We start from the raw sequence: 23,128 nt of genomic DNA, 5'->3' as shown, positions 1-23,128 counted from the left end.
TACCCATTCATCTGTCAATGGGCATCTAGGTTGTTTCCTTCTTTTTGCTATTGTAAACAATGCTGCAATGAACATAGGTGTGCATATGTCTATTCATGTGATGGCTCTTATTTCTCTAGGATATATAGCTAGGAGTGGGATTGCTGGATCATATGGTATTTCTATTTCTAGCTTTCTAAAGAGGAGCCATATCATTTTCCAAAATGATTGTATCATTTTGCAGTCCCACCAGCAGTGCATAAGAGTTCCAACCTCCCTGCAGCCTCTCCAACATTTGTTATTTTCTGTTTTTTTTTTATTCGTACCAGTATACTGGGATGAGATGGTATCTCATTGTGGTTTTGATTTGCATTTGTCTAATTAGCTAGTGATTGCAAGCATTTCCTCAAGTGTCTGTCTAGTAGGCTAGAAGTGCAAATTCAGGCAGTTAGCTCCAGGGGAAGGCTTTTTCTCTCTGTTGGCTCTGGAGGAAGGTCTGTTTTCTTGATTTTCCCCTGGACTAGGAGCCTCTTTGCTCAGGACCCTCGGGTCTAAAAGATGCGCACCGCTCCTGGTGCTTCTTTCTTGGCGGTATGAGATCCCCAACTCTATGCTTGCTTCTTTTTTATCTCTTGTAAGATAAAAGGTGGTACAGGCCACACCCCAGGGAAACTCCCTTTACATCGGATCAGGGATGTGACCTGACTAAGGGTGTTACATCACCCTAATCCTCTTTAACCACAGGTGAAGGTTATGATTTGTAACATAAGAAAATCACAAAATGGAGGATAAGCACACTATACTGGGAATCATGGCCTAACAAAGTTGACACATATTTTGGGGGGGACACAGTTCAATCCATGACAGTTGCAAATCCCAGGATGTGTCAACACCGACACTATCCCCTTCTCAACCTTGAGTTCCCCATTGTCAGCTTTCCTGTCCCCTCCTGCCCTCTCATCCTTGCCCCTGGGTTGGTGTGCCCATTTAGTCTCATTTTGTTTTATGGGCCTGTCTAATCTTTGGCTGAAGGGTGAACCTCAAGAGGGACTTCAGTACTGAGTTAAAATAGTGTCCAGGGCCATACTCTCAGGATTATGATATGCCTTGGTGATTTTATTTTGGAGTCTATCCTATAGGGGTTCATTGAGCTTCTTGGATGGTCAGCTTTTCACCTTTCATGATATTAGGGAAATTTTCTGTCAGCAGTTCTTCAGTGAACCTCTCTGTGTTTTCCATTTTCTCCTCCTGTTCTGGAAATCTGATCACTGACAAATTTTTGCTTTTGATTGTATCCCACATAATTCTCAGAATTTCTTTTTTTTTTTTTTCTGGTTTTTCCTCAAACAAAGTGGTATCTAAGTATTTTTCTTCAGCTTCGCTGATCCTGTTTTCCGTTGTTTCAAACCTGCTCCTCAGACCTTCTATGACACTGTCCATTTCTGAAACCTTGTTGTTTATCTTTTGGATTTCTAATTGTTGTTTTTGTATGAGTTCTACTTGTGAATTAATTCTGACATTTTGTCCCTGTATTATTTTCCTGAATTCTTCCATTTTTTGTTTGTATTTTCTATGAATTTGTCTATTTTTTTCCTCATTTTTGTCTCCTTTTTGCTTTGGCTCTTGGATAACTCTTAATATTAGAGATTCAAATCCCCTATCAGGTAGTTCTAGTGCCTTTTCTTCTATTGGAAAGTCATCTGGTGTTTTATTTTCGACACCTTCTGGAACCATCCTGTCTTGTTTTTCTATGTTTTGATATTGTCTGCTGTCTTCAGGACATTCAATAGTTATTTTTTTTCATTTATTTATTGTAGATTTGTTTATTTCATCTTGCTTTTTTGTTTTATTTGGTTATGTCCGAGCAGGAGGGCTGTGCTTTCTTGGTTGTTTACTCATCTGTGAGCACAATACTTTTCACCTTATTGTCCAATGGACAGGGCCAGTTGCTCAGCTATGGTGCAGCAGGGCAGGTCCAGTGAAGGGGAGGGCCTGGGATGGGCTGTTTGTGGCATGTACTGGGACCAACAGGCAGGCCCAGGGGTCAGTGCAGGGCATGTTCCAGTAGGCTGTGCCTGTGCTGCTCAGCGGTATAATGTTCAGCACACAGCGCAGGTAGATAGGAGGGACAGGGAAGGTTGTGATGGGTGGATCTAATATGGGTATGGAAAAGAGAGAGAGAAGAAACAGGAGCCAAAAAAAAAAAAAAAAAGTCCTGAGGGAGCTTGCTGTTGGAGTGGAGAGACAAGAAACCAAGAAAAACAAAAAGGAAAAAATAAATAAATAAATATTTTTTTAAAAAAAAGAAAGAAAGAAAGGCCCTCAGGTATCCCACCAGTGACAGAAGTGGCTCCCAGGCCTCGGGGCACAGCCTGTCTAGAAGGGATGGAGATGGCACATAGTGCTAGGTATTCAGGAGACAGGAAAAGAAGGAAAGCAGAGAAAGGTGAGAAACTGAGAAATTAAGAAAAAACAACAAGAAAAGGAAAGAGAAAAGAATAAATAAATAAATAATGTAAAAAAAAAAAAAAAAAGGCCTTCAGGGACCCCACGGATGTGGCTGCACACACCACGGAAGTGGCTCCCAAGCTGTGCAGTACAGCCTGGCTAGAAGGCGCAGAGATGGCGCACAGCACCAGGTATTCAGGAGACAAGAAAAGAAGGTAAGTAGAGAGAGACAAGAAACTGAGAAACGAAGGAAGACAAAAAGGAAAAAAGAAATGCCCCTAGGAATCCCACCAGTGAGGCTGCCAGACCGGGGAAATGGCTCCCAACGGCACAGTACAGCCCAGCTAGAAGGGGCTCCCAAGCCGCAAAAAGAAAAAGAAAACAAACAAACAAAACAATAAAAGGCCTCAGGGATCCTACCAGCATGTCAGCATGGACCGGGGAAGCAGTCTACCAACCGAGCAGCACTTCACAGCCTGTCCAGAAGAAGCAAGCATGGCGCACAGAGCCGTGTGTTTGAGAGAAAAGGAGGCGGAGGAGGTGAGAGGTAAAGAAGAAACCAAAAGAAGCTGAAAAAGACATCACTAGCAACAAAGAAATGGCAGTGAAGGAGCCTGCCAGTGTGGGCGGGGAGAATCCCTGAGTCATGGAGCCGGGCCTCCCAGCAGAGCGGGGAAGCTGCAGAGGCTGAGCAGGGGCAAGAAGGATAGGGGGTGGGAAAGTATGTATTGCTGGTTACCAGGTGCTCTGTCTCCTGCTTGGAGCTCCGTGAAGCTGCTTTCTCATACTCCCTGCCCGCCAATCTCGGATAGGAGTCCAAGATGGTGAATCCGAGCTGTGTTACCTGATAGGGGAACTCCACTCATCCTTCTCCTCGCTCTCTGTTCTCTGACAGTTTCTTATGCCATTCTGCGCTTGGTTGAGTTCTTTATCTCTTCATTGGTTGCTTATGGTTTCAGAACTGACGTTTGTCTCTGTTTTATTTAGTTTTTCAGGTCTCTGCTGTGGAGGGATGGCATGGTTCTTCTGTCTATAGCATCATGTTGACTCCCTACATGCTGCTTTAATATGGAGATATTCTGTTATTTTTTCTTCAAAAATGTCTTCCCCCTTATTTATTCTTTTCTGTTCTTATGGGATTCCTTCTATATCAAAGCTGATATTAGTATCTTCCATGATTCTTACTTTTTCTTTTTAAAGGTTCTATCTCCTTATTCCTTCCTGATTCCTTCTGAACCAGTTCTGCATCCCAGTCTTCTTGTTTGCCACCCCCCGCCTTCTTTTTGATCTCTGTCCAGTCTGTTGTTCAATCTATCTATTTCAACTAGTATATTTTTCTTACTAAATGTCTCTATTTGGTTCTTCATAACTGCTTTTTGGTGCTTCATGTTTCCAATACCTTCCCTCACCTGTTTGAGAATATTTGGTATGCTTATTTTAAATTTCTTAATCTCTGTAGTCTATCAAGTATGCTGCATCTGGGATAGTTTTTCCACTTGGAGTCTTTTTATTCTCTTCGAATGCCTCCGTGTTTTCCTCTGAGAGCTTATATTCTCCCGAAGGCATGCATTTCCATGGCTGATAAAGTATCTCAGAGAAGAGGGTTGGAAGCCAGGGCCTTAATCTGTGTTCCTCCCAGGGAACCACCTTAGGGTTGAGAATTCTGGTGTCACTCTCTGGGCTCAACTACTTCCTGCTTAGCATTCCCCCACTTCCTAAGCAGATGACCCTCCCCCTGTAGCTTGTGTATGCATGGGTGGTGGGAGGAAGCAATGCCTAGAATTAACCAAATGGCCTGAACATTTTATTATCAGCTTTCCACCACAGCTGGGTTTTGACATGACTGGGTACCCTTTCTCTGCCCCTCAGTGGCAATTATAGCAACGCACAAGATCAAAAGGGAAGAGCTACAATAGCTTTCCTTGTGAGCCCAGTCCTTCTACCCTGTGTCGACATTTTCACACATACATTGGGGTCCAACTACCTTCTGGTTCCGTAGGGTTTTTTCCAGTTTTTGTGTTAACTTTGGGTTCAACATCATCCCTTTCATACATACACATCTCCAGAGTTGGGTCAGGAGTAGCAGCCAGCAGTCTGGGTTAGTTCACTATCCTGTCAGGCTCTCCTTCTGTGAGAAAAGAAGGTCAGGTGCTAATGAAGCTCTATTTTCACAGCTACAACATAAGTATAGGTGGCTCCTAGCCATAACTGAGGAAGCTCTGTGTGGGATTCACCTCTCCAAATTGTGTGTACTCACAGCACCTAGGTGGGACAGTTGACCAGAGTGTGATCAATCCTGGAGACACATTAGAAGGCCAGTTGTGACCAAGGGCTGGGTGCCTGTGGCCGGACGTTGGTCATCAGTGACCAGGCCTTTGCTGGTTGGGATCTGATATCACAAAAGTGAGTAATTTTCTCACTCTCAAGTTTACTCCAAAAGCCTTAGCCAAACTCTGCCATTTGATCTTGTTTCCTGAGGGTTGCCACAGTCACCTCTTTTTCTTCCCTTAAATGAGCTCCACCCATTATGAAAATTCAGGTCATTCCTCCAGTTTGTGGTGAAGTCTAAGCTTGTTCAGAAACTCTTTGCTGTAAATCACTCCCATGCTGACCTGAATTGGTTGTCTCTGATTCTATAAACTGTATTCCATCACACCTTGCCAGGAGGCCAGCTGCCAGAGTCCCTGAAGCCCAAACACAAAAACAGTACTCTTTTCTCTCCTTCTTTTTAACCTATGATGGGGGGGGGGGGAACCAATAAAACAAAAATATCCTCAACTTAAGAATCCCAGTAACTCTTCATCTTGACATACATACCTTGCAGGATGATCATTTTCTCTTTAACTAACACTGAGATCCTTGAAGTCTTGTTCTATGACCAAGCCCTAATGATAAATTCTGGCATTTAGCTGTTCTGAGGATTTACCTTTCCAGTACCATTTTAATGCATGATTTCTTGCAACCTAGACTGATACTTATGGTGAATTTTTCTAGTTTCTGATGATATGTAGCCTTTGCCCGTGGTCTCAAAGGCAACTTGATCCCTTCTTCTACCAAATGAATCCAGAAGATGCAGTTTCCATTAATGAAATCAGGCACTCTAGTCCAAATATGTCTACCACAGACCTCTTCTCCACTTCCGCGGAGGACTCTAATATTGTTAAAAAGTAGGGTGTCCTTGAAATCTGGGTGAAAATATCCTCAGCCTGTAGTTTCCAAGGTCAACTCATCAATGCCTTCTAAAGGGAACTCGTATACCACCATTGACACGTGGTGGTACCCAGGATACATGCGGCCCCAGCACACAATTTCTCCCATAGTGGTAACTCTGATCCCAGAGAAGCCTCCATAACTTTCATTGCTATGGGAATGGCATTCCAAGGTCCATCACAGCTTTTGTCATGTTGACTCCCTTGCTCCATATGTCCAACAGCTGGAGAATGGTGAAAGTATTCCTTGGCTGCGTTCTAGGATAGTGATTTTATGCAAGATACATCTGTGCATTGTTCTTTGGACTCAAAATTCCAGTCAATTGTCCCTAAAAGTAAGCTGAATTAAACAGACTACCTTGTACCTGCTTCAAAGCCCATCTGAACGTGGTAACCCATCCAAGAGAAACAGAAATATGTCACCAAAAATATCTTACCAAACACGATATTTTCATATTTTACTAGAAGCTCCTTAGGGGTAGAGTGGAAGGTCCACACAGTGCTTTATAGAGCTATAAACTCCCAGTGAATCTTCTTCTGGGGCCCTAGAGCCAAGCAACACAGCATGGACTCCTTAGAAGAAGGAGGTATAGAAGGAAAATGAATGCTTATACTTCGGTATTTGTGTCTCTGAAAACACAAGTTCAAAAAGACCTGTGGGCTAGCCCGTGTAATGTTCAGAACTTCCAGGTTTACAGCATCAAGGAATCCATTTTGCTAGTGTAACAGCTGAAGCGTTCTGCTTCTTGAACTCCTTTTCCTCACCAGCTTCCCCCAGTGACAAGTGGAGAATAAGGGAAATATTCTGGGAGGTCGCAAGACAAAAACTCAGTTTCTAAAATCATTCTTTGAAATGGATTGTCTCTCAAATGCCTATTTGTATGTTCCTTGGAGGGTGACCAACCATCCCAGCTTGTCAAGGACTAACGGGCTTCCTGGGATATAGAACTTGCAGTGTGAAAACCAGTAAAGTCCAGAGCAAACCCAGACAAGTTGGTCATCCTATTTCCTTGCCTCAGACAAATAGACACTGAAATGTCACTGAGATAAATGTCTTGACTGAGACATCATACGTGGTTTATAGCAGCGCTGCATTTGACAGCATATACCGTAATACTTTTCGGGACTCCTCTAGCCCTACATTCTGCCCCCAGCCCTAATCGTCACCCCTCCACATCATCTTTTGGATGCGTGTCAATGCTCTCCACAGTTATTTGTGTTGCATCTTGTATTTCAGATAGGAATGCCAGATATAGATGCAGGTTTTAGGTTTTGGCTGCGAGGGGCTAGTTGTGAAACACACGTACTTGTATCTGGGAGGAAAGGGGTGGCGAGAAGAATCCCATCTCCTTTGGCTTGTGTGTGGAGTGAACTCAGCGCTACACATTTAGATATGAAGTAATTAGAAATAATGAGCCACTGGGATTACCCTAAGTCTTCCAGGAGATACAGTGTGTGCCCAAGTCGTGCTGGCTAAGAAGACTAGAACTCATTATGGATAAAAGCAGGAGAGTTCAACTAATTCCTGGGCATACACCCAAAGATTATTTAAAAACACGGTAGTGGTGCCACATAAATAATACATGGATCCTGCAACGTCATGCCAATGCCGTGAAAAGAACCTGAGTCATGGAGCTCCAATCCAGCTGCCCTGAAGACCTAAGAGTGTTATTCTTTGGGTTTGTAGCTGGGAATTTGTTTAAAGGCTGGAGAATTTGGTTTCGGCTGTTCTTTCTCTGCTTAAGTAATGTCATAAGTAATGTCCATCAGATGTAACTACGTCTGTGTGGATGGCGCCTATACTCTAGCGGAGGATCTCCAGTCTCACGAAGAAAATTAAAAGTCTCTTACCTCTTGGCTTGCTTTCTGCCTCTTGTTGTCTTTTTCTCCTTCATACGAGCACTACATTTGTCTCAGTCTGTTTTTCTTAAAAGTTCTGGGGAAAAAAGATGCTTTGGACTGTGTTACTTATATTTAAAAAGTAATAATAGTAATAAATAAGAGGGAGGCTCATGACAGTGACAGAGCCGCACTGGGGAGGGTCCTAGAGCCCAGAGCAACAACCCCCAGACCAAGAGAGGGAGAGAACAGCTACCTTGGTTGGCGTGCAAGACGTCATTGCCAAAGATTCCTTCTTATCTGGAAATTGCTCGTATGGGTATCATACATGTTTGAAATAGCTTCTCCAATTTGGAAAACCTTAAAGCAGTAATAAACAAATGGAACTATGGTGAAAAACACATTCTACGTATTATGACTGCTTTTACAAGTGTTTATTAAATAGTCTCGTTTTGCCGTTGCTTGTGTGTATAGTGATCTCTCATTGCCCATCAATGCTTCCAGATGCGGTGGGGTCCCTATTCAGTCTCCTAGCTTGGGTATATAGTTTGCTGTTAATTATATTTTTCTAAAAGATCATCGGAAAAGAAGCTAATGTGGAAAAAGAAACCAAAAGTACAATGAAATAAAAGCATCCCTAATAACGAAGGCCTCTCTTCTTTCTAAAAGCACGCGCTCCTCCACAGCCTTGCAGGGTAAACCACATCAGTGTGGGACTGCGCCATTTCCATAAGCTATTGGAATTGTCCAAAATTGAATACATGAATAAAAAGCAACAGCAGCAGTATTGCCAATAGTCTGGGGCTATTTAAAACACAATGGCAGCAAAATGCCTCAACTGTGAGGGATATCTGGAGCCAATAATCACCAGTGTGTGGATATAAGAGGTTGATTGATTAGGGGTACATGATTAAAGGAATAGGCTAGGAGAACAAACTGCTGTATATGTGGCTTGGCTCACATTTCTTGAGATGCGTGTTTTTAGTACTTTTGCCCTGATTCCTGGGGAAGATGAGAAGTTAAAAAAGAAAACTTTTATAAAACATTACTTTTTTTTAAATTCCTCTAAAAGATAATGACACTAAAAATCATATTCATGGTTCACCTTCACACACTTTCTATCCAAACATTTTATAAATAAATATATGATTTTTTTTTTTTTTTAAGCTGCATTGTGGCCTAAACCACAAGGGGCTCTGGTTTGGGGCAAGGAAAAAATGATTAATCTTGATTACCGTCTATCCACACATACTTTTGGTAATCATGAAGACATTCTCTTTGCAGTTTCACAAGGAAAATAATAGAACTTGGGGTCTGAGCATCATCAGTCTCTGGCCTGAGTCCATTTAGTGGCAAAAGGAATTTTTAAATACTGACATTCCATTTCAACAGGGCACGAAGAGACTGGATTTACATTCCTTCTTTTTGTTTTTTATACGTTCATTCTGGTTAGATAATGAAAAACATGTGTACCCACACCTTGCCAGCTCTACCCACGGAAGACTGAATGCGTAGCAAGGGTACTGATCCTCGGGGCGAGTCACAAAGATGCCTGGGATGACATCTGAAAGACCCACTACTGCCTCCCCAGCCAAAGGGGTGCTTGGAATTACTCTCCCATCATCTCTGAGGTGTCAGTCGCTAAAGCGATGAATGTCGACGGTCAGAATCCTGCCATTGACTCGCTCTGAAAAACATATCAGCAGGAGCCTTCAGTTTTAAATAATCACTGTCTTGTAGTCAAACAGGGGAAGAATACCCCAGTCCATTTATGAGGTCTTTGCCTTTGAGTTATGGATGAAAAGACTTTGTTGCTAGCTAGGAAAGGTTATTTATGATGTGATTGTTAAGGAAGGAATGATAAGGTCGCCATTTCTTTTCTCTTTCTCTTTTTTTAAAAGTTCTTGAGTTTTGAAGATTGCTATAATGTTTTTTTGCTCAGTGGCTATTCTTTACCTACTCTTCTTGGCTTCAAGTTTAAATTGGGGTGTATTTTAAGAAGTCAGCTTTAATTTTGTGACAAAAGACTCCATAATGCTAGTATCCTGTTTTGATTTTGTGTGCCCTCTCCCCATCCCGTTTTCTTTCCAGCTCTGACTTGTTTTGTTTTAAATCATGTGCAGAAGGGCTTCTAATGGCTGTGTGTATTTTTTGAACTGGCTAAACCTTTTCTCATTTCAGTCGCTAAAGATTAAAAAAAAAAAAAATTACATTGGATGATTTACAAAGAATGAATCCTAAGTTTTAAAAACGTCACGGTATTTAATTCAGAGTAGAGTGGTTTGGAGAATTAAAGGAATATTTTGTTGGTTTTATCCTTTTTACTTACAAAGGGGAATTTATTTGCATATTTTTCAGTCAGAAAACTGCAAACCAGCTGGTAGATTTGAACTGCCGACCTTTTGGTTAGCAGCTAAACTCTTAACCACTGCACCACCAGGGCTCCTTCAAAAAGTAAGTAGGTCCCTAACCATGTGCATAAAAATTACCTGCATGAGGGGTTAGGATGCTTGATTAGAAACAAAGATTACTGGGCCCCATCCCAATTTACCGGGCCAGAATCTTCAGCAGTGGCTCCCAAGAATCTGAATTTTTAACAAGCTTCCCAGGTGATTCTTAAGATCCTAGAATTTTAGCACTGACTACCATGGGATATCATGCGATTCTGGAGTGGAGACTGCTGGTTGCAGTGGAGAGGACTGGTTGCTTACCCAGTGCCAGTTCTCCTCTCGTGCCTCAGTGGTAGAACCACTGAGTCTTAGTCCGGCACCTGGCATGGTGGGCAACCTGACCAAGACCAGGCCATGGGGATGTAAGCATATGTAAGCAGAAGCACTGTGGGCAGCTTAAAAGACAACTGACATCTGTCCTTTGTCTTTCCTGCTTCTTCCTCCTTGCTGGCTAGAATAGGAACATAATGGCTGGCATTCAAGCATCCATCTCAGACATTAGGCAACATATTCATAAGGCCAGAACAGCAAAACAGAAGGAGCCCTGAATCTCTGATGATCATGAGGCTGCCTTTACAGGCCCCAACATCCTAATTCTGCTTCTCTTTTACATGAGAGAGAAATAAATGTCTGTCTGGTTTAAGTCTTAAATCAACCCTTTCTGTGTTTTGTTTTGTTGTTAGCTGGTGTAAGGGTGGGTCTATGTTATAGGCAGCTGAGCCTAATTTTAAGCAATACAGACACCAAGAAAAGCAGTCTCTTTTTCTTGCCTTGAGTCAGTTCTGACATGGTGACCTCACATGTTTCAGAGTAAAACTGCCCTATAGGGTTTTCAAGGAAACACTGGTGGCGTAGTGGTTAAGTGCTATGGATGCTAACCAAAGGGTCGGCAGTTCAAATCCACCAGGTGCTCCTTGGAAACTCTAATGGGCAGTTCTACCCTGTCCTATAGGGTTGCTATGAGTCGGAATCGACTTGACGGCACTGGGTATAGGGTTTTCGATGGCTGTGGTCTTTTGGAAGTAAATCACCAAGCCTGTCTTCCAAGGTGCCTCTGGGTGGATTTGAACTGCCAACTTTCCACAATGCTTAACTATTCATGCCACCCAGCGCACCTTCCTTAATCCTAGAACCTACTTATTACTGATAAGCTGATTTCTTATAATCGAGCAATGCATCGTGGGGTTTGGAGATGGGTTCCCTCGCTTTTGGATCCACAGCCTTAACTCTCCTGTGTCTCCAGAATGGGAAAAGGGGCAGCACTCCGCAGCCCTTGCTATCTGTCAGAGTTCAAGAAAATGAGGTGTTAAAGAGCAAAGCTCCCTGGGTCTGAATTCAGACCCTCCACTTATTTACATATTCATACTCTGCAACATTCCTGGGGGCAGAAGGAACTCCTTAAAGTAAATCTGTTCTGTGCCAATTAACTTCTAATTCAAGGAGGATCTAGGAGCAGAAACCCTCTTAGACAAGTTTCTGTGTACTTTTGTCTCCAGCTGCTGGTTTTCCAAGGATGTAAGAGCCATACTCTCATAGGTAATCCGCCAGCTTAATACATCAAAGCATCTTGAAAATCGTTCAGTTACACACCCACTTTAGTCTCTATTCACCATGCAAAAAGAAAGAGCTTTTAAAAGCCAGCCATATTAGGATATTAGGAGGAGATGCAGAAAATCAGTGGAAGGTAACAACAGTTTTTGTTTTGTTTTTAAAAATAGTTTATTGAGGTGAAATTCATGTAATATAAAGTTAACCGTCTTAGGGTGAACAATTCAGTGGCATTTAGTTCATTCACATTTAGTACAGTGGTATGCAAACATCACCGCTATCTCGTTCAGAAACATATCTATCACTACAAAGTAACACCCCATATCCAATAAGTAGTATTTCCTGTTCCCTCTGCCCCTGGCCACTGGCAACAACCAATCTGCCTTCTGTCTCTATGGATTTGTCTTATTTTGGAATTTTCATAAAAATAGAATTATACAATATGTGAGCGTATGTGTCAGGCTCATTTCACTCGATGTTTTGGAGGTTCATCCACGTTGTAGCATGTATCAGGACTTTGTTCCTTTTTATGGCTGAATAATATCCTACTGCATGTATATACCGGTATTTGTTCATCTATTCGTCCATTGATAGACATTTGGTATGTTTCCACCTTTTGGATATTCTGAATAGTGCTGCTATGAACATACAAGTTTATGTGCTTGTTTGAGTCCCTGCTTTCAATTCTTTTGGGTATATACCTAGATGTTGAATTACTAGGTCATATGGTAATTCTATGTCTAACTTTTTGAGGAATTGTCGAAATGGTTTCCACAGTGGCTGAACTATCTTATCTTTCCATGTGCAATAGAAGAGGGCTCCAGTTTCTCAACATCCTCATCAATGGTTGTTATTGTTTGCTTTTTTTTTTTTTTGATATTTTATGAGTTTTTTGGTGAAAGTTTACACAGAAAATTAGGTTCCCATTTAACAGTTTCTACACATATTGATTGTTCAGTGACATTGGTTATATGTGCCACATTGTGTCAACATTCTCATTATTTCCCTTCTGGTTGTTCCATTTTCACTATTCTTGCTTCCCGGCGCCTCCCACCCCCAACCTTCTCATCTTTGCTTTAGGGTAAATGTTGACCATTTGGTCTCAAATAGATGATTAGTTGCTTTTTTTTTTTTTTTTAATGTAAACAGAGGACAGTATTCACGGGTAATATTGTTTATGATACAATCTGTTATTCAGTTGAAAAGTGAACTCTAGGCATAGTTTCAGTTTAGTGTTCAAAGGGTATTTCAGGGTGATAGTCTTCCGGGTTCCCCAGATCTCTGCCAGTCCTGTGAGCATGGCCTTGTCTTAAGATTTTGAGTTTTGTTCTATAATTTTCTCCTATTCTATGCAGGACTATCTATTGTGGTCAGAATGGTTGGTAGTGGTAGTCGGGCACCATCTAGTTCTTCTGGATAGGTGTGGCCATGGTCCAGGTAGGCAATTGGTCCTGTAAACCAGTTTTTTCTTTGAGTCTTTGGTTTCCTTCTTCCCCTTTTGTTCCAGATAAGTAGAGACCAATAGTTGTATCTTAGATGGCCACTCACAAGGTTTTAAGACTCCAGATGCTACTTACCAAACTAAAATCTAGAACATAAACTTTATAGACTATGTTATGCCAATTGACCAAGATGTCCCATGAGACTATGGTCCCAGCCTTCAAACCGAGTAAACCAGGTGTTTGGTTATGTCTGGGAGGTAACTGTAACTGTGCCCCCATGTGCTTTATTACATGTATGAATATTGTGCAGCACTCACAAACATGTATATAGATATACTTACAGATGCATCTATGGATATTCACTTATATACACACATATACATTCCTATGTGTTACATAGATAGAAATATATGCATACATTTTTTGTTTTTTATCATACTCTTAATTCAACGTTCAATAAATCTGAATGCTTATTGGGCAAAACTGCTGCAAAAGACCTCTTTAAAGTTTTAAAAAGCAAAGATGTCACTTTGATAACTAAAGTGCTCCTAACCCAAGCCATGGTCTTTTCATGCATGCAACAGCAGGAAAATGAAAAGGGAAGACAGAAGAGTTAGTGCATTTAAACGTAGTGTTGGCAAAGAATATTGAATATACCACTGACTTCCAAGAAGAACGAATAAATTTGTCTTAGAAAAAATTAACCAGAATACTTCTTAGATGGGAGGATGGTGAGACTTCATCTTGCTTACTTTGGACACATCATCAGGAAAGACCAATAATAGGAGAAGGGTATCACATTTGGTAAAAGAGAAAAAAAAAAAGTAGAGGGTCAGCAAAAAGAGGGAAACGCTCAATGAGATGGATTAACCCAGTAGCCACAACAATGGACACAAACATACCAACAATCGTGAAGATGGCGCAGGACCATTCTGTTATATCTAAGGTTGCCATGACTCAGAGCCGACTCGACAGCCACTAACAATAGCAACAATATGTTTGATGCAGTTTTAAAGGAGGTGAATGCCCAGCCTTGACCAGGCCCTGACGGTTGCTTCATTTTTGAGCATCTACTGTGTGTCAGGTCTGTATCAGGTGCTGAGAAATGGATCTGAACATGCTCGTGGAGCCCATCCTTCTGCAGAAGAGTCACTTTATACAAAATATCTCTGATCGGTGCTGTGATAACAGTCTACCAATGGACGAAGACTTTCCGCGATGACTCAAGGGCCTAGACTTGAAGGATGGGCAGAAGCTGGTCGTTTGCAAAGGAGGAAAGAGTTTTCTAAGCAGAACCACATGGGCAAAGGTCCTAAGTGTGAAAGCAGTTGATATGAACCAGGAGCTAAAAGCAAGCCAGCAGGCTGGAGCTTAGAAGGGAGGTGGGGGCTCTGGAGAAGTAGGCAGCAGCCAGATCATGCATGTCCGGTGGGACATTTAAGGGATTCTTGCATTCAAACTCATTGTAGTGGATGAGACTAGTCTCACTTAATTGTTTTTAAACAAGGGAATGACCTAATCCCATCTGTATGCTAAGATAATGACACTGGCTCCGAAGACGCTCAGTTAGGGGGCTGTTCAGTCATAGTGTCCGGTCACTTGGTTTTTTTCCCTCTTCCCCAGCCATTGATAAACCTCTGACAGTGTAGGCACAGGCCTCCCACCAGAGAACCTAACAGAGGGTGGGTTCAGTAAACAATCAATAAACACTTGACTGATCTAATGGCCTGCAAATAACATTGTTTATAAAACTTTCTGTCATCACTTCATCACTACTAAAAATTTTCAAGACATGCAGTTTATTCTCTCCTGTCATTGCCTTAACCATCCTTATCTAAAGTTTGTTTCTGGGGTGAGGGTGAAAATCTCTAGCCTCTAGGTGTGGAACTGGGGAATTCCAGCTGCAAACAACTACACAAGATGACCAGAATGAGAAAGGCAGGATGCCTGCCTCCCATTTTCAGCTCCTTACTGGTCCCCCTCACCCCAAGGTTTGGTGTTTGGGCACCAGGAATGTTTCTCTTTTTTGCTTACTTAGGCTTTGCTTTTATGGGAAAGTGCCTTTTTTTGGTCTGGAATTTGGGTCCAGTTTTAGCAATTATGCAACAACCATATTTCCATGTTTCCTTCCTTTGGTGTGTAGGTCCCTCTCCCAGTGGTTAAGAATCCCATGAGAAGTAGTTAAAGGAATTTTTACTACATGTCTCTTTTGCCACTTGCCAACCCCTCAGCAAGTATGACCCCAGGGGTCCATCATTTCTTTAGGTGGCAGATGAGCCACCTGGGCTGTGAAATCCAGTGACATCTGACTCACCTTTGCTTCTCAGAAGCTTATCCTCCTGAATTTATGTCGGGAGACGATGCTGTGTAAATCTACCATGAAAGAGCTGGGCAGGCAAAAGAGGGTGATCCTTCAGGTCTGTGAACACAGGCTTCAACTGTTTGACTTCTGTGGAAACCCTAGGGTTTTTATTTGGACCAAAAAGTGGAAGCCAAGCTTTCATTGTAAACAGATGGTGCTGCTAACAAGTAAAAGAAAAAAAAATTCTCCTGGTTACTCTCCCTCACTAGAGACCTGAGAGAGATTCTGCTTTAAAAACAAACAAATCTATCAAACATTCCCTCTTAGGTCACAACACACTCACGACATGCACACACGCACACACACAAGTACAGACAAAAACTAATCCCCATTCCTTACTTCCCCCTGCCTCCCCATTCTTTCCTCATGCCAGATTCCACATTCCTTCGGTGTAGATGCTATAAATATAAAATGAACAAACTGAATCCCAAATCACGAGGGGGCTTTTCTTTGCAAGACCACAACATAAGCATTTGTCCATCATTTTGGGATTTTTATGCAGCCTCTAAGAATGTTCAGAATTCCATTCTTGCTCAAACAATGTCTTGCTAGTCGGCATGATTCAGATGTTGTCTTAGGACAACCTGGGAATTTCTGGTTAGAAAAAAACATTAGCCTGAAGTGTCCCAATGTGAATGATCTTCATGTATTCCACACCCACCCCCCCTTACCTTTTCTTTCTTTTAGTCCAGAAGAAGAAATGTGGAAACTGCCATGTTGTCTTTCATAGGAGGCAATTTTGAAGTCGATAGTAATCTCCCTGTCCCTACCCCCCAAAGAGGAGCAGCATTATTGTGTTTTAATTGGGTCCTTACTTAAACTTGCTCCATTAGGTAGCATCTTGTTACGTAACCACTGTATGCTTTTCAGTCCGAGTACCACTGATAACGCTCTCCTGACAGACCATCCTTCCAGTGCCTAAATCATCCCGACCCCCTGTGAGGAAAGGGACACCAGAGGTTATCCAGTCACCCCCTGCCTTGAGAAGGGACCGCTCTCAAACTGGCCCAAAGAGATGAGGATCTCTTCTATTTTTAAAGTTGCCCCAAAGAAACAGATTCCACGACCTCCCTAAGTAAACACTCCAGTGTTTTAACAATGTTAGCGTTTTCAGAAGAGACTGAAGCCACTATCACTTCACTTATTAATCTGAAACTCTGTCTGCTGGGCCCTAGAAACCATCTCTCTCCACATCAGAGCCTTTCTGCAGTATACCTGGAAGCTGAATTGTCTGCCTTGTTGTATAAGAAACAAGGAGGAAAATAAACTTTTGAGAAATCTTACCTCAGCCTCCCGCAGCAGTTGAGTGGGGATGCCTGCCCTGACAAACTCACGGGATTATTGGGAGGATCAAAATAGCTATGTGTCAGGCTGCTCAAGTAAGGTATAATTTGTATCACCACCAAAATAATTATTCTGAGGCTAATCTGGAAGTGGTTGTTTAAATTCATTCCGTTGTGGAGATAATATGAACTCTTGAAAAAATATATATATTTTAAATGTAAGCCTAAATTACAGATGCGAATATTTTGTTCATGAAATGGCATTTTACACCTAGACAACTAGGTGTTGTACCCTAGGACCAGAAAGATAGATAAGAGTAGGTGACATTCATTAAACCCTCACTACTATTCTAACAAAAGAACCTTGGTGGCACAGCAGATAAAGCACTCGACTGCTAACCAAAAGGTTGGTGGTTTGAACCCAAAAGTCCCTCCCTGGGAGACAAATGTAGCAGTCTACTTCTGTAGAGAAAAGGGATACCACCTCCTCCTCCAGTTCTGGGTAATAACTTCAGAGGGACACACTTTACATGGAAAATAGCTAACTGTTTAGAGCTATGGGTCTCTGCTTCAATCTCTAAACTCAATAGATTCTTGCAGTCAATCTAAACACAATCATTAAAATTTATGTTTACTAATAAAATTCAGAAACTGGTTTTGGATGGATTGATGACTGAGGGGATAACATTTCTGTATATTTCAAATCTTCAAGTTTTTTGTTTTAATGCAAGCATTTTATATTGTTTGGGAAAGTTCTCAAGTTTATCTAAAAGAATAAATGTGGGAAAATAATAAAAAACATTAAAAGAAGACTAATATTTGGGAAAAGATAGCAAGAACGTTGCACAACTTGAAGAATGTAATCAATGCCACTGGATTGCACATGTAGAAATTGTCGAATTGCTATATATACATATTTTTAATTTTCTTGTGCTTTAGGTAAAAGTTTACAGCTCAAATTAGTTTCTCGTTCAAAAATTTATATACAAATTGTTTCATGACATTGATTGCAATCCCTGCAGTGTGTCAACACTCTCCCCCTTTCCACCCTGGATTCCCTGTGTCTCTTCTTGCCTTCTCGTTTTTGCTTTTGGGCAGATGTTGCCCATTTGGTCTCGTATACTTGATTGCACTATGAAGCATGTTCCTCAAGTGTGTTATATGTTATTGTTTGTTTTATAGGCCTGTCAAATCTTTGGCTGAAAGGTGGATTTCGGAAGTGGCTTCAGTTCTGAGTTAAAAGGGTATTCAAGGGCCATAGCTTTGGGGGTTCCTCTAGTCTCTGTCAGACCAGTAATTCTGGTTCTTTTCCTGTGAATTTGAATTTTGTTCTACATTTTTCTCCTGCTCTGTCCAGGACCCTCTATTGTGATTCCTGTCAGAGCAGTTGGTGGTGGTAACCAGCACCATCTGGTTCTGGGCTCAGGATGGTGGGGCTGTGGTTCATGTGGTCCATTAGTCCTTTGGACTAATATTTTCCTTGTGTCTTTCATTTTCTTCATTCTCCTTTTCTGCAGATGGAATGGGACCAAAAGATGTATCTTTGATGGCCACTCACAAGCATTTAAGACCCAGACTCTACTCACCAAAGTACGATGTAGAACATTTTCTTTATGAACTATGTTATGCCAGTTCATATAGATGTCCCCCCCCCCCCCCCCAGACCATGGTCCCCAGCCCTCAGCCTCAGTAACTCAGTCCCTCAAGGTGTTTGGATGTGTCTAGGAAGCTTCTATGACTTTGCCTTGGTCAAGTTGTGCTGACTTCCCCTATATTGTGTGCTGTCTTTCCCTTCATCAGAGTTAACACTTATCTACTATCTTGCTAGTGATTTCCCCTCCCCACCCCTCCCCTTCCCTCATAAGCATCAAAGATTGTTCTTTTCTGTATGTAAATCTTTTCTTGAGTTTTTATAAATAGTGGTGTCATACAGTTATTTATCCTTTTGTGATTGACTTACTGCGCTCAGCATAATACCCTCCAGATTCATCCATGTGAGTTGTTTCATGGATTCATCATTGTTCTTTATCCTTGTGTAGTATTCCATTGCACGAATGTACCATAATTTGTTTATCCGTTTATCTGCTGATGAGCATTTAAATTGTTTCCATCTTTGTGCTATTGTGGATAGTGCTGTAATGAACACAAGTGTGCATATGTCTATTCATGTGAAAGCTCTTATTTCTCTACAATACATTCCTAGAAATGGGATTGCTGGATGGCACAGTATTTCTATTTCTAGATTTTTAAGGAGGCCAAATCTTTAAGCCTTCAGATTCATGAAGAGTCACTTCATCTAAATAGTGAATACGTTTTTCCAAGCAACCATCTCCTACTTCTATTACAATCTATCTTCACTGTCCTAGATTCCCTACCCAGTCACTAAGAACTACTCATTTTTCCAGCATGCCGTCTTTGTATTTACTGTGTCCATTACATTCCCACTGTGTCACTTTTTTGCAGCTATGATCAAAGACTGGCTAGAAAGGTGGCAAAACCTGAGTATCTCTGATATTTCCTTTCTTGGAGACAAAAAAGACCAAGACCCAAAAATTCTATTTCCATAAAAACCAGAAGAGAGACAGGATCCACAGTCTCAAAATATGTGAGAGCTGCTGAATCAGCTGAGATTGGTAGAGAGAGTACGGAAAGTGAATGAAGAAGCACACAGAGTGAGGAGAAGGCCCCAGAGTGACAGATTGCATAAAGCACTGGGAAAAATACTGTCCCTGAAGATGAGGGACTCACACGTAAGAGCAACCGCAAAAAGCTATACCCGTTGTTTTGCAACAACTGGTACTGGGCCTGGGCATGCAAGGATGGAGGCAGGACTATATCACAGAATGAAACTCTGTGCACAAAAGACACACCTAGGTCAACATAATTCAGAAAGTGGGAGTGTGAAAGAGTAAGAAAAGATACACCATGCAAATGGAACTGAAATGAAAGTAGGTTATGACCTTGCTATCAGATAAGGTGTAATTCAGGCCAACAATTTAATAAGAAAAAGGGCACTTTGTAATCCTAAACAGTAAAATTCAAAATGGAGCTGTAACCATTATGAATAGTGAGTCATCACATAAAAAAAAAAAAAACATAGTAGCCACCTTATAATCGAAAATCACAGAAGACATGGAGGAGGAATACGCAGAAACATAATGCCTTCTGTACATGATATCAAGTAAACACATCTGAAGCTCAAAGAAGACCTGAATAACATAATTAATAAAAAGGCATATGTGTTAATCAACTCTGTATGTTGAAAATACAGACAGCACCATTTTTTTTTCAAGTGAAAGTTGGCCATAAGTTAGGGCATGAAAAAAAGTGAATATAATCCAAAAGACAGAAATATTTAAACATGCAATATTTTTATGGCAATGCAATAAAACAAAAAATTGTTATCAAAATCTCAATTATGAATATCAATGCAAAAATTCTAAATAAAATATTAGCAAACAGTATCCAGCAGCACATTAAGAAAATAATGTACATGAGCAAGTGAAGTTTATTACAAGGATGCAAGAATAGTTCAATACTATGAAATTTATTGAATTCTATCAAATTAATAGATCCAAGGAGAAAAATTATATGAATATTTCTAAAGATGTTTAAAAAAAAAAAATTGGACAAAGTCAATAATACTGCTTGACCAAAAAAAAAAAAAATAACTCAGTGAAGTGAGAATAGATTAATATTTTGTAATAATTTGTTAGCATGATAAAATATATCATTGTCAATTCAAAATTCCACATCAGGCTAATGGGGAAACACTAAAAGCTTTTCTGTTAAAATCAAGTATAATATAAGAGTGTCCACTATCACTACTGTTACTTAGTTTTACTAGAGCTAATAATGGAGCCCTGGTGGCTCAATGGTTAAGAGCTCAGCTGCTAACCCACAGGTCGAATCTACCAGCCGCTCCTGGAAACCCTGTGGGGCAGCTCTACTCGGTCCCGTAGGGTCACTACGAGTCAGAATCCACTCAACAGCAATGAGTTTGGTTTAGAGTTAGTAAACCAAACCAAGCCCATTATCATAAAGCCAATTCCAACTCTTGGCGATTCCATATGTGCACAGTAGAATTGTACTCTGTAGGATTGTCAAGGCTTCAATCTTTCAGAAACAGATCACCAGGCGTTTTTTCAGAGGTGCCTCTGGATGGATTTGAACCACTGGCCTTTTAATAACCATTTGCACCACCTGGAACTCGTCCTAGAACTAATAAAAAAAATAGCCAATGAAATTAGAAAAGATAATGATATTAAAAGTATAAAAATTAGAACTTGGAGAGTCAAATCTCTGCTTTCATATATTACTATATAGCTAGAAATATAAGGAAATTAACAGAAATTTCTATAAACAATACAACTTAATAAGATAGAATGGTGCAAAATGAGTACACTGTAATTAACTGCTTATAGCCAGTTAGAAAACATAATAGAAGAAAAGACCCCATTTATAATAATAATAATAAATAAAATACCTAGGAATAAGCGTAGCAATAAATGTGAAAGATACATATGAACAAAATTATAAAACATTTTGGAAGAACACAAAAGAAGTTTTGAATAAATGGAAAGACTTACCTTTTTATCACTATTGTTTCTGCTGAAGTTTATTCTCAAGTTCATATGAAAAAGTAAATAAGGAAAACCTAGAAAGTCTGAAAAAAAAAAAAAAAAAGAACAATGAGAGAGAAGTAGTCCTACCAGATATTAAAATATAAAAGCTCAGTAATTAAAACAGTGTGATACTGGCATTTGAACAGATAGAGCAACCAACTCAACAGAATAGAATGTCCTGAAATAGACCCAGCTACATACAGGAATGTAATACATGACAAAAATATGTGATTAAAAAAATCTCTATACAGTGGGTAAGAGATTACTATCAAATGTTAGTGTTGGGGCAATAGGATTGTCAGCTGGAACAAAATAAAGCAGAACTCACACCTTAAACCCTAAACCATGATAAAAAACACACGGACCAAATATTTTAAATGGCAAAAAATGAAGCCACAAGAGTATTTGGAACAGGAAGGGCCTTTCTAACTATGACTCATTAAAAATTGATAAATCCAACTAAATTGAAACTTTTGCATGTCACAAGTTACCATAAGCCAAATCAAAAGACAAATAACAAAATGAGAACACAATCTACAACTGGAAAGACAAACAGATTTTCTTTACATATATGGAGCTCAAAAATCTATGAAGAAATAGACCAAGAACTCAGTAGAATACGGGCAAAGTATATATACAAACAGGTCACAAAAAAGGAAATAGAATTGACTCTGAAGCATATGAAAAAGATGCTCAATCTCACCCAAAATCAGAGAAATTCAAGTCGAAAACTATTTTCAGACATCATTTTTTCACCTATCAGATTGGCACACACCCAGGAACTTGATTACACATTCCATTGGCAAGAGACCATGGGGGAAACAGCACTGTTGTGCATTGCTAGTTGGAGTACAAATTGGTTCAACGCTTTGAAAGGTAATTTGATGAGATCTGTCAAATTTAGAAATGCATAATCCAGTAATCCCATTTGTAGGAATTAGCCCCGTAGATATACCAAAAAACCAAACCTAGTGCTGTCTAGTCGATTCCAACTCACAGCATAGATATACAGACGTAAAATGCCACATGTAGAAGCTTGTAGCATTGTTGAATAGCAGAAGATTGGGAACAGTTCAAACTTCTGTCAATGGAATCCTGATTAAATAAACAGCAGTGCTTTCATACAAGGAGATGCTATCCAACGTTAAACATGAGCGTGCATTCTATCACGGCAACACCAGGGTTTTCTTGGCTGTAATCCTAATGGAAGCACATCACCAGGTCTATCTTCCTTGGCACCACTGGGTGGGTTCCAACCACCAACCTTTAAGTTAGTAGTCAAGCACAAACCCTTTGAGGGTCGCCATGAGTCAAAATTGACTCGAAGGCAACTAACAGCAACAATAATGAAATGTGTACACTGATATGTATGTAAGCTATATCACATCACTTCTCTTCTCAAGACCCTCCAATTCGGTCCGTTGCTCTAAGAGTAAAAGCCAAAACCCTTACACTGGCCAAGAGGGTCCTATGTGACCTGACCACCCCATTTGCCTCTCTGACCTCGTATTACACTCAGCTTCACGTTTTCTGCTCCAGCTACACTGGCCTTTTTGCTGTTCCTCTGATGTGCTGGAAACCGTAACGGCGTAGTGGTTAACAGCTACGGCTGTTAACCAAAAAGATGGCAGTTTGAATCCACCAGGCGCTCTTTGGAAACTCTATAGGGCAGTTCTACTCTGTCCTATAGGGTCACTATGAGTCAGAATCGACTCAGCGGCAGCAAGTTTGGTTTTGGTTACCTGATGTGCTAGTCCTATTCCTACCTCAAGGTCTTTACGCCAGCTTTCTCTGTTCCCTGGACCGCCTTTCCCTAAATCATCCCAAAGATCACTCCCTTACCTCAGTCAAGTTTTTGCTCACACGCCACTGTCTTAATAAAGCCGCCCCAGAGCACTCCTTTTAAAATTATAGTCCCCTACCTCACATTCCCAATTCCCATT

This window comes from Loxodonta africana, chromosome 21 (genome assembly GCF_030014295.1).
Source record: "Loxodonta africana isolate mLoxAfr1 chromosome 21, mLoxAfr1.hap2, whole genome shotgun sequence".
NCBI classification, from domain to species: Eukaryota; Metazoa; Chordata; class Mammalia; order Proboscidea; family Elephantidae; genus Loxodonta; species Loxodonta africana.
This window is presented reverse-complemented; position numbering follows the sequence as displayed.